Genomic DNA, 12,052 nt, shown 5'->3' with positions numbered 1-12,052 from the left:
TCCATTTTTACACCTACATAAAAATTATAACTTATTTAAAACCATTTAAAGCTATTTATCAAACCCAAAACAAGATAAATCAATAACTCCTTAGTGCTGCATACAATGAGCATGAAAGTTTTACCATAGCACACACATAACATCAGTAGCCAACCATAAAATTTTCACAGCAATTGGAGCACCACAACTTTAGATATGAATTTCTTCCTAGAAAACCCTAATTATCATAGATAAATAAAAATAGTGAAAACTTTCTACTAAAACATATCATATTATGACTCTACTATGTATATATATTTACAAGGATTCCAAAAAGTCCTCATTTTCTATTTTTGGATTTTTCTACAATTTATTAGGATTTTTCAAAGCTTCAGCCAATTAAAAGGAATAAAAGAAAAACACATTTGCACAGAGGACCCTGCAAGAAACTTTAATTAAACCAAGCAAACAAGTCCTAATAACACTATTTGTATGAGTCTTGGATTATGCACTTAACCCCCTAGAAGACTCCCTATTTACGCGAGAAGCTCCCTCCTATTCTTCACCTGGCCGAAAGTAGGGCAGCTCACCGGAGCTCGCAATTCCGGCCGCCGTGGTGCTCGTCGAAGGCGAAGGAGGGGTCCTAGAGCATCAATGTGCCCAACCGCACACCCATAGGAGTTCCAATCGTGGATAGAGACGGCCAATGGAGGGCTGGCCATGTGAGCCAGCGACGGTCGCGGTAGCCTCGCCTGTGATAGCCGCGCACGGTGCTGGAGGCATTCGGAGGAGAGGCACGGTGCGCATGGGGCAGCTCGAGAAACATGAAGGCGAGGCTAGTTGGGACAGAGTAGGCTCTTAGCAGCGGCGGCGAGCTCAGCTCAGGAGCCGACCATGGTGGCAGCGGCGGTAGGCTCCGACGGTGCCAGCTAGGGCGAGCGCGCGCGAGGTGGAATATGCCATCGCGAAGGCGGTGGTGGTGGTCACAAGAGTGGAGGAGGTGCAGAGGGGATGGGAGGCGTGGGCGGCGTCGAGCTCTGCTCTGGCATCCATGGTGGGCGTGGCCACGAGCGACAGCAGTCGCAACGCTAGCGAGAGAGCGGCATGCGATGGTGGAGCAAGCGACCGCAGAGCTACGCACAGGAGGAGAGGGAGCAACACCCGTGGCAGCAACTCGGGCTCTACCCAGTGGCTCACCATGGTGGCAGTGTCCATGGAGGAGCGGTAGCGATGGCGAGAGCGAGAGAAAGGGAAGAGAAAGCGAGCGTGGAGTGGAGCTCGGTGCGGGACAGCGTCTGGCAGCAACGCGGCTTAAGCAGGGCGTCCCCGATGCGTGGAGCAGGGTGGGGTGCTCAGGTCAGGCATGGAGACCACATTCTAGACATGCGTCACCCTTTGAGACAATTTCCTGAATAGGTGGCGATCAGCGACGTAGGTAAGGTGGTCGTCATTTTTGGGCTAGCTATGGGCCGATTTGAACCTTAGGCCCAAAAGCAAAGTTGCAACCCACCTAATGATCTACAAAACTCATTAAGCATGCCTGGCCATTAGAGCTCTTAATTAGCATCTAATGAAGCCCGAAGTTGACAGTGTCGGCGACTAATCGAGGATTAAGCCTTTCTCTGCTTGAGCCCGAATTACATGGTCAAAACGTGATCAAATTTATTACAACTTTTTGTATGTCCTTCTCCAAAACATATATTCCAACTTTTATATTTGGCTCGACTTGAGTTTCTTAACAAAGATCCGAGAACGTGAAACGCCAATGTCAATGACGATGAATTCTGGACTTAGAATTATTTAGAGCCCAAAAATAGCAGTTGATTCCATTTTGAGTCCTCTGTTTGAGACACTTAGGAGTTGAACCAGGTCTTGGTCTAAAAATAAAGTTTATTTTACTCCACTCAAACTTCAACTTTTATTAAAGATCAAACTTCATATCTAGTACAAAAACCATTTCTTCATCTTGGTCAAAGAAGCATCTCATTAAACCCTAGAATTTGGGTTTTCGACCAATTGAGGCCTTTTCTTGACATTTGCTCAACATGAACCCTTAATGACTTTTGTTGTAGAGTTTAGTTAGAGTCATTTGGGAAAGGTAGAAAGGTTTGGTTGATGACCAATAATTCTATTCACTTAATAGTGCAATTCAAGCAAGAATGTAACTCATCATTTTATGTGACTTTTTAGCTCCAAACTTCATGAAACTTTTCCACTGGTCAAGATGGATGCATGTTGATGTAATATACATGAAATAAGCATGTTTAATATTACTCTTGCATAATCTTAACAAGGGTACACATGTAAGTAAGGGTGTGTTGTCCAAGTTTAATTTGGAGCTCACTCTCGTAGATTTGATATTGACACCTTCATCACCACTTAACATGTTATGTTTGAGCTTAAATCCATTGTTTAACTGGTGACAAACACCTGGGGTGTTACATGGCGTGCGCTCGAGTATGGTGACCATGTCCACCCAACCAACCAACCCAAGAACATGTCGTGCACGTATTTTAAAGCACCTATAACAACTAAACGGTTGCTTCTAGACCTAAACCATCTTCACCATGCTTAAGATAGCATATGAGGCTACCAAACTGAGCTAAAACATAACACATATTCTTAACCCGAATTCGTAAAATAAATTGCCAAACATGGCATTGTGTAGCTGTCTATATACTTAAAAATCTTCTAAGTCTATGAGCTGAATTTGATTCCAAGTTACATTTCTAGGCTATTAGAAATGTTGGCTAGCAATGTTATTTTTATACAGCAAGTATTTCATTGTCATCTACAAAGTTCATATTGCAAACTTTATTTAAGCGCCACATATATGTTCTATAGTATTTTTATTCAATAAAAATTAGTTTTAAACCCTACTTGATACATATGAGTTATGGAATAGCTTATCATTTAACATTTTTATTGATCATCTAAAGTTACAAAAATGTTATCTACACCCTCCATCATATGCATTACCACATAAATATGATACTCATGACATGGTTTGGTAATTTATTTAGGGCGTAACACCAAGGGTGTTACACCGGAGGATACATAGATCTGACTCTTATGTGTGGAAACCTCCTGGTGGGCTCAGAGAGGATTTCTTTCATGCTACGACCGTAGTATTTATTTATAACCCTTACTAAAAGTTTTTAGAAGAAAAGTTTTATGATCTGTCATCATATCTGGTTTCTAAATGTTCACTATGTTAATGATTCAACATTAACCTTTATTTCTGTTGTAACTCTGATCATATGTTGTTCTCCGCTGTAATATAAAAATGTGAACCTAAAATATATAAACTCTTTTACAAGTGAAATTGTCTTAATTCTGCTATTACATTCAACTTGTTTAAGTACTCTAATGTTATAATAAAGTGATATAAGAAATGGTTAAGAATGTTGTAAGCTTTATTATCTTATTTATGATCTTGACGGAAGAATGTAGATTTTTGAGTTCTCCCTTGGGGTGTGCTTGATGGAACGACACGATTTAGTACACTCTCTTGGGTACTTAGTGTCTAATGGAAGACAAGTACTCTTGGGAGGGCATTAGATTAGGCAGTTCTGCCATAAAGACCTCTGCCTCCGATGAGTAGGATGGCATATGCGATGTTAAAAAAGTAGATCTAGATGCTGCAATGATAAAATACTCATGTTGCAAGCCTATGTTTCAGGTGTTCAAGGTGTTTTTAAGACGTATATTGCAAATATTTTATCTAGTTGTTTTAAAAGTAGATCTTGGTGTTGCACGTGTTGCAAATGGCTACACACGCATGTGTCAAGTGTTTCATCTGTCTTCAGAGGTATGTTGTAAATGTTTCATCTAGATGTTTAAAAAGTAAATCGGGTGTTGTATATGTTGTAATGGCGCCGGTGGGTGACGGACAGTGGCCTACCATAGGGCTTCGTCTCCAACCTCGTGCCTTCCTCGTGCGGCGTGGGGCGACTCACCCTGTCCTCTCCTCTCCCTCTTCCTCCCATCCCTTCCCTCTATCTCGTTGTGGCAGTTCGAGCTCGGTCGACGAGCGCGCGGAGTCACGAACGTCGGGTAGGCCCAGTAGGCACGAGCAGGCACGAGGCAGGCGTTCGGACGGATGCTAGCGTCCCAACGTCCGAGCGCTAGTCATACCATTGCCAAAATAAACATTATTCAAATCATTTGTTGTTTTGCTTGATAGTATAAAATATTTTCGTTTTAGTGCCATGATTAAGTATAAAATATTTTCGTTTCAGTGCCATGATTAACAAAGGTATTATTCTAGATGTGTTCAGATGACAGGGAATCAGTATTATTAAATTGTTCTATTTTTCATAAATAAGACAGGCATTTATCAATCAAGTGTTGTACCAGCTGATGAAATAAACGATCATACCTAAATATCTTAGAATGTCGAATATTTAAAAAGTTGGGGATAATGTATTGTGTACGTTGTAGACGAATCAAGTATGACCGGAGATCCTACAATATCAAATCTTCATATGCCATCCTACCTTAGCGTTTTCAACTCGATCAAGAATCAAGATGATAGCAATTTTGACAACATTGGTTTGGAGGTCAATTAGGCTTTGGAGCAGCCTCTTCACAAAGCCGAAAAGGTTCAGATAAAATTAATTAGGTTGCAAGAAAGTGTGATATACTTCCTCCATCCCAAATTATAAGACGTTTGACTTTTTTGACACCAAATTTGACCACTCATCTTATTCAATAATTTGTGCAAAATATCACTTCTTTTGTCATGGCTTGCTTTATTAATAAAAGTTCTTCAAGAATGACTTAAATTTGACTATGTTTGCACAAATTTTTTGAATAAGACGAATGATCAAACTTAGGGTCAAAAAAGTCAAACATATTATAATTTAGGATGGACGAAGGAGATATTTTATTTAGAGTGAAATCCACTACAAGTCCTTGAACTTGTCACGCGTTCTCAATAGGTCCATATACTTCTAAAACCAGATTTTCAAGTCCTTATATGTGGCAGAACCGCCTAATCTAATGACTCTCAGGAGTACTTGTCTTTTATTAGACACTAAGTACTCAAGAGAGGACACTAAACTACGCAGTTCTATCGAGCACACCACAATGGAGAACTCAAAAATCCACATTTTTCTATCAGGATCATAAATGAGAGAATAGAACTTACAACATTCTTAAGCCATTTCTTACATCACTTTCTTACAGTAATAGAATATTACCTCAATTGATTATAACAGCGGAGTATACGATGTTATCAAAGTTACAGAGGAAGTAAAGATTAATTTAATGACATGATGGAGCATTAATGTAATGGATATTTATATACAAGAGATGGTAGCATATTTTACATCTTTTCTTATAAAAACCTTTAGTGAGGGTTATAAATAAACACTACGGTCATAGCGTAAAGGAATCCTCTCTGAGCCCATCTAGAGGTTTCCACACATAAGAGTCAGAACAAGTATGTGCTCAGGATAATAAGTCTGTGACCTAACTATCATCCACAGCAATGGACGGTCCTCAATCGACACAGGCGGAACAAGTGCAATCTAAACCTTGCTCGTATGCCTAACCAAGTCTAGATCCAAAGTACCATTCTGCCTGGTATCCAATTATCATTCATATATATTCCATGTGATAGTAATATAATAACAACAATAATATCTTTTTTTATCTCTCGCGAGTGATAGGTAATCACTCGTCTTCTACCGGGTCCTATAACAGAGCAATCTACATGATTCTAACATACTAGTTAGACTCATAGGATAAGTATATATATATATATATGCAAGTGGTTTTATTCAACTCCTTAAAACTTAATGCACAAGCAAAAAATAATGTACAAAATAATAGGGGTTATGTATCGAGGCTTGCCTGGGCAAGATATAACCAAATATTAGCATTCCATTGATGACACGATCATCAAGGCATCATCTTTTTCGCTACTTTGGTCGACTCCATGATTCATCGTTGTTCCTTTTACGATATACGTGGATGCTACGGAGAGACATAAATAATCAACATCAACTTCAACTCTAAAATACGATTATGCTCCGCAAGCTAATGAGCTAGCTTTAATGACTAACGTACTAGTCTACGTACCCACATTGTCAAGTAAGGCTTTGCCTCTGAAAAAGTGTTTTAGTTCTAAAATCCCAAGGTGTTTCTTTACTTTATTTCATTGATTTAATATATATTCAAACTAGGGCTCATTAGCTATCTTAGCAAATGGATTATTATGGAGCTACAAAAATTACAGCGAAGACCTAATAATATTAGGAATTTACTATGAAAGTTTTAGAGCCAATACTATCACCAATTTATCACAACAATTCCTACAAGTTTATATTTTAAAAATATTAAGCATATCAAATTAATTATATAACTCCTAAGAATATTATAAAACTATGTGAACAAAATATACTAGTAGATAGATCATGATTTTAGGAATCTAACAAAATTAGTTTCACAATTTTTGACCAACTACACAAATTTCTATTGAATTTACAAGTCTATCTTAGAAACCAAATTAGAAAATACATTAGAAAAAGGAAAAAGGGCCGGTGGTGACTTAATTGGCCCAGCAGCCCAGCACGGGCGTCGCCACGCATGATGGCAACTTTGAACAAAAGCCCCCGAGCTTCGAGGTAATAGTACAACTATCATGTGTACTGTTTCTATCGGCAGTGGCTTTGCGACCAAGGCCTCAGTTGTTTTCATCCTCACCATGGGCAGGTCCCTAGAATCCCCACGCTCATCGGTGCGGCGGCTGACGGCATAGGTGAAAACTCTAGTTTGATTTTGGTAAATTGATGAAACCCTAAGTGCTAACCTAGTTTATCAAGTGATCATGATATATGTAGCACACTCCAAGTGGTGAAGCAAATGAAAATAATGACATGATGATGGTAATGTCATGATGATGATCAAGTGCTTGGACTTGAAAAGAAGAAGGAGAAAGGGTTAGGAACACATGTGCAAGGTGATACACTTGGTGGTTGGCACATTTGAGCAAGGGTTAGGAACTTCACCGGCGGAGTGTCCGTCCGTAGAGTGCGGACAGTCCGACGGTGCCATCGACGCCCTATATAGAAAAGACGGAGGTCACTGTGAGTGACCGGACGCTGGTCTCGGTTGGATTGGCATGTTCGGTCAGTGGCAGCAGCGGGCGTGCAGCGTCGGTCTCTGACCGGACGCTGGGTCACTCAGTGACCGGACGCTGATAGGGTGCGTCTGGTCCAGCTGATGTGGTAGTGGACAGAGGAGTCGCCGAGTGACCAGATGCTGGGTGAGTCCGGTCGAGCTTGGCCGTACGCATCTGGTCGTGAAAAGTCGTCTCTGGATGCTTACTGAAAATGACCGGACGCTGGGGTTCAGCGTCCGATCACTTTGAGCTGCTGCGTCCGGTCGTCACTTGACCGTTGAGATCGGGCGATCAACATTTGAAGAGAGGGGACACGTGGCACGTATCGTGTGACCGGACGCTGAGGTCCAGCGTCTGGTCAATATGACCGGAGCATCCGGTCACCCCGTGCTGTGCCCAGTGAAGGGGTACAACAGTTCTATTTCGTGGGGGCTTCTATTTAAGCCCCATGGCTGGCTCAAGCTCACTCGCTTGACCATTTACATTGACATAGTAACCTTGTGAGCGTAGTCAAAGCCCTCCCACTCATCTCCATCATTGATTCATTATCTTTGTAAGATTGGAAGAGAATCCAAGTGCATTGCTTGAGTGTTTGCATCTGGAGGCACTTGGTGTTCGTGTTTCGCTGTGGGATTCGCTTGTTACTCTTGGTGGTTGCCGCCACCTAGACGGCTTGGAGCAGCGAGGGTCATCGAGCGGAGGTTGGTGATTGTCTCTGGCTCCGATCATGGTGATTGTGAGGGGTTCTTAACCTTTCCCCGGCGGAGAACCAAAAGGTACTCTAGTGGATTGCTCGTGGCTTGTGTGATCCTCATCTTGTGTTGGTTGTGCGGCACCCTATTGAGGGTTTGGCGAGTGATGCCAATTAGCGCGTGAACCTCCAAGTGAGTGAATCGCCACAACGAGGACTAGCTTGCCGGCAAGCAAGTGAACCTCGGTAAAAAATCATTGTGTTATCATTTAATTCTGAGATGATTGGTCTTCATTGTTATTCATTCTTGTGATTGATTGGCTCTTTTCTCGACACGGCGGTATAACCTTCTTGCTCACTCTCTTTATATTACCGCAAACTAGTTGTCAAGCTCTTTAGTGTAGCTAGTTGTGAGAGCTTGTTAGTTTGGTTAGTGTGGCTCTTTAGTTAGCCTTTGACAGCACACTAACTTAGTGTAGTGACATAGCTATTGTGTGGATAGAAACTATATCAACTAGAATTGTGGTAGGTGGCTTGCATTTTTAGTAGGCTAGCGCAACACTTGCTTCGCCTCATAATTATATAACCAGTTTGCTAAGTGTTGTTGTAGAAATTTTTATTAGGCTATTCATCCCCCTCTAGCCATTAGGACCTTTCAATAGGGTAGCTACGTCGAGCAACCTAGGCTCGCTAAGATGGGAGGAAGGGGTCAACCACCATCTATGGCTAAACGCGCACGACTGGGTGGCGGTTCAGGGCTCGGGGATTTACTAACGTGAGCCACAGCGGTGAGCGATTATCAACGGTGGCAGTGCGGTCATTCCAACGACCTAGAGTGCTAATGGAGGGGTAGAGACGACGGGAAAGCATCAGGATCTCACCGAGGACCGTGCTGTGGTGATGGTTGAAACCGGGGAGTACCGAAGTGATCTAGCCATGTGCGCCCGAAGCGCGTGGCGGCGATCCGAGCGCGGCACCGACGCGTCACCACACCATCGTTGGGCATCCTGGCCAAAGTAGCGTGAGCATCGGATGGAGGGAGTCAAGGTGAGCTTAGGGTTATGAGCAATTGAACTGCTACCACTCCTACATGCCTTACCTCCCAACCTACCGGTTCGGCGGCGCACCTGACTGGTGGCTAGGAGAAACCAAATTCGACCACGATAGACAACGACTGGACTCGGTGCGAATGGGGCACCTAGCTAATTTCCTCTGCTACTCACTGACGTGAGGAAATGAACTAGGAAGCCTCGGGTTGGTAATTAAGAAAGGGGTAGGGAGAGTGGTGCACTGCCATCGCCACGTCACGGGAAGCGGCCTCGGCAGAGGTGGCCCGGCCACGACCCGACGAGGCACGACATGGCGAGGATATGACCGCACAAGCGAGGGACAGGCGACTCGTCGATTAGCGCTTGGACAGAGCCATTGAAGGTGTGCCTGCATGCGGCCACACGCACGCAGCAGCACGGCGTCGCGATGCAGTAGACTACGTACGACGTCGAGCTCGGGCTTGGTAGGTGGGTTGTGCGGCTGGGAGCAAATGCTACAGTGTCGGGTGAGTCAGAGGGCGTGGGACCGCGCCATGAGCAACGGCGTGGCTCGAGACAAGGAGGGTAGCGGGTGGGGCAGCCGCGCAGCAGGGCAGCAGCGGCGGCCGAGGGGCGAGTGATGAGGCCATCGGCCAGCAGGCGTCGCAGCCGAAGGTGGCCAAGCCATGGCCAGGCCGCAGCCAGGCCGAGGGGGGCCACCATCAGTCTGCCCACGCACGCGCGCTGCCAGAGGCAGCCACGACGCGCACCGAACACGGTGACCACGCACTCCCGGCCAAATGGCCAGACACATGCTAAGCACGAATTTTAAAGCGTCAAAACCAACCGCTTAGAGCTCGGTTGAGATTAAAACAATAGTTCAAGATTCTAGTAGCCACTAAGGGCTTCTCGTCCGAGCAACGTGAATGGCCGGAGAGTGAGCATCGAGGGAGATAGAAAGGTGCCAACAGGAGCTCATCACGCTAAACGCCAGTTCACGACCGAAGCCCGAAATAAGATCGACAGCGCGTTCTAACAAAGTTAGGGCAATTACTACGACACCACGACAACTCCAACTCATCCGTGGACTTCACCATGCTAAAGTACTCACTTAGAGGCAACTAACACTACGAAATCATGGAGCTAGTGCTTAAGTGTTTTAGCTAGAATTCAATTGCTAAAATATCGTCGTCTACAATCCTTTTCGGATTTAGAAAAGTGCAAGAGTTCAGTTAGAACTAAACAACCACTAACACTTTTGCCATAATTTTTAAAATGTCTAAACCTTATTAATTTCAACCAACAAGTATTTCACACAATAGTCCATACTTCATACTAACCCATAGGAGCAAAACATTTAAGCACCATTTAACTATTTTGCTCAATATAATTCGCCAAAAATGGTATTTTAACAATAGTTCAAGTGTTTGCCGACTTAACGAAAAGAGCTTATCTTAACGTCAAATTTGTTTTTTGAGCTCTTAAGAACACTAGTTAACAACATTTGTTATCACAAATTAAAGTTACACCTTCAACTACACCACTTGCTTATCCTCTTTACTTAAGTACTACACACAAGTTATATTTTATTTTTGTTTATATAAATTGTTTTTCGTGCCAAATAATTAAAATGACTTATCCCATTTTTCTAGTTAGGATTTTTATTAGCACTTTTACATACCAAGTAAGTTAACTTGGATATTTATTTGAGTCCAAAAAAGTGAGTCTCATAGGATTCGCTTATTATTTTACGTGCGTTATAAATTTTTAAAACTCGAAAACTTGTTTGGCTAATCCCCCTCGAACCTAAATCTCAGTGCTAAGCAAGCTCGTAACACCAGGTATGTTACGCTAAACTTGCTAAATGTATCATCAAAGGTCCAAACCAGTTTTGAAACCCTGGTTTTGCACACACGACTTCCACCGTGTGTCCTCTCAGTGCAACTGCGCAAGGCCCTGACTGACCGCGCACGCCGTCCGCCGCTTGCGCCGCCCCTGTCTTCACCTATGCTAGCTAGCCACCGGCCCCGCAGCGAGGGTGGACGGTGAGCCACGACGCCGTGATGGCGTGATCCTGATGGGGTCTGAGGCTGAGAAGATGCTGCTGGAGCGTAACGGCACTCGCCGTGAGGAAGGCAGGGCGAAGCAATGCATTAGCTTGGTGGCAACTGGCAAGAAGCAGCAACCCGGTGATCACGAGGATGTGCGCTGGAGGTGTGCGCCAGGTCGACCATCTCGGCGTGCCGATCACTCTTGACGCCTGCTGCTGCGTGGGAGCGGACACAGCAACCAGCACGTCGGTAAGAACCTCTACCTCCACCCAACTGCTTTTGGTGCGGCCGTGTGGATGGAGCTAGCTCCCGTACACGATGCCAGCGGACCTCAATGGCAAGATGCACGTACGAGGCTGCATCATGAAGGGGCGGATGCTCAGGTACGACTGCGACCGCACCACGTACCTCTTCTCCATTGTGATGAGGGACCACGGTTCCAGCAAGCACCATGCACAGTGAGCGGCGGGTCGCGTACCACCTGGACCGCTGGACGCCACGGACCGGGAGAACACGCGCGAGGGCCTGCATCGCAAGCTGCGCGTCCTGGCTGGGCAGAGCTGAGATCGGCACACGCACACAGCTCATTGACGGGCAACGATTCGCGTGCAGGGGCGCCGTGGAGCCGTGCTAGACCCTGGACGGCGTGGACGTAGTACGCGGGCTCAGTCGAAGGCTGAGGCACGGAGCCAGTGCTGCACGATGCACCAGACGGGTAGCTGCTGTTTGGCGCCATGACCTGGGACAGCGTTGTGGACGCGCGCGGCGAGAACTGGGAGGCCGAGAGCCTCTACGTTTGCCACGGCAACGTTCTGCCTAGCGTCGCCGAGGTCAACCCCATGGTCACCATCCAGTCCATGGCCCACTTTCTCGCCATGAAGGAGAGCTCTCCATGCGGTCCATGAAGGTCGTGTGACGCTCCTCTGTCCACCCTCGCCCTAGGGGCAGCGACTAGCTAGCGCAGGACAGGGGCAGCGCGAGTGGCGGACGGCGAGCACGGGGTTGACGTTTGGCGAGGGACTTGCACTGAGCAGACACGGTGGCAGCCATTGTTCTAAAACCGGCTTGGACTTCTGATGATACATTTAACAAGTTCATGGACCCGAAAATCTGGTTTTAGAAGTATATTGACCTATTTAAGAACACGTGACAAGTTCAAGGACCCTCAATGGAT

General features: G+C 45.1%; 1 pseudogene; it reads left to right on the top strand.

The window, feature by feature from the left end:
* Positions 1-1,209: 1,209 nt before the first annotated feature.
* LOC136549019 (long-chain-alcohol oxidase FAO2-like) lies at positions 1,210-11,783 on the top strand (annotated as a pseudogene).
* The last annotated feature ends 269 nt before the right edge of the window (positions 11,784-12,052 follow it).

This window comes from Miscanthus floridulus, chromosome 4 (genome assembly GCF_019320115.1).
Source record: "Miscanthus floridulus cultivar M001 chromosome 4, ASM1932011v1, whole genome shotgun sequence".
Lineage (NCBI taxonomy): Eukaryota > Viridiplantae > Streptophyta > Magnoliopsida > Poales > Poaceae > Miscanthus > Miscanthus floridulus.
This window is presented reverse-complemented; position numbering and strand designations above follow the sequence as displayed.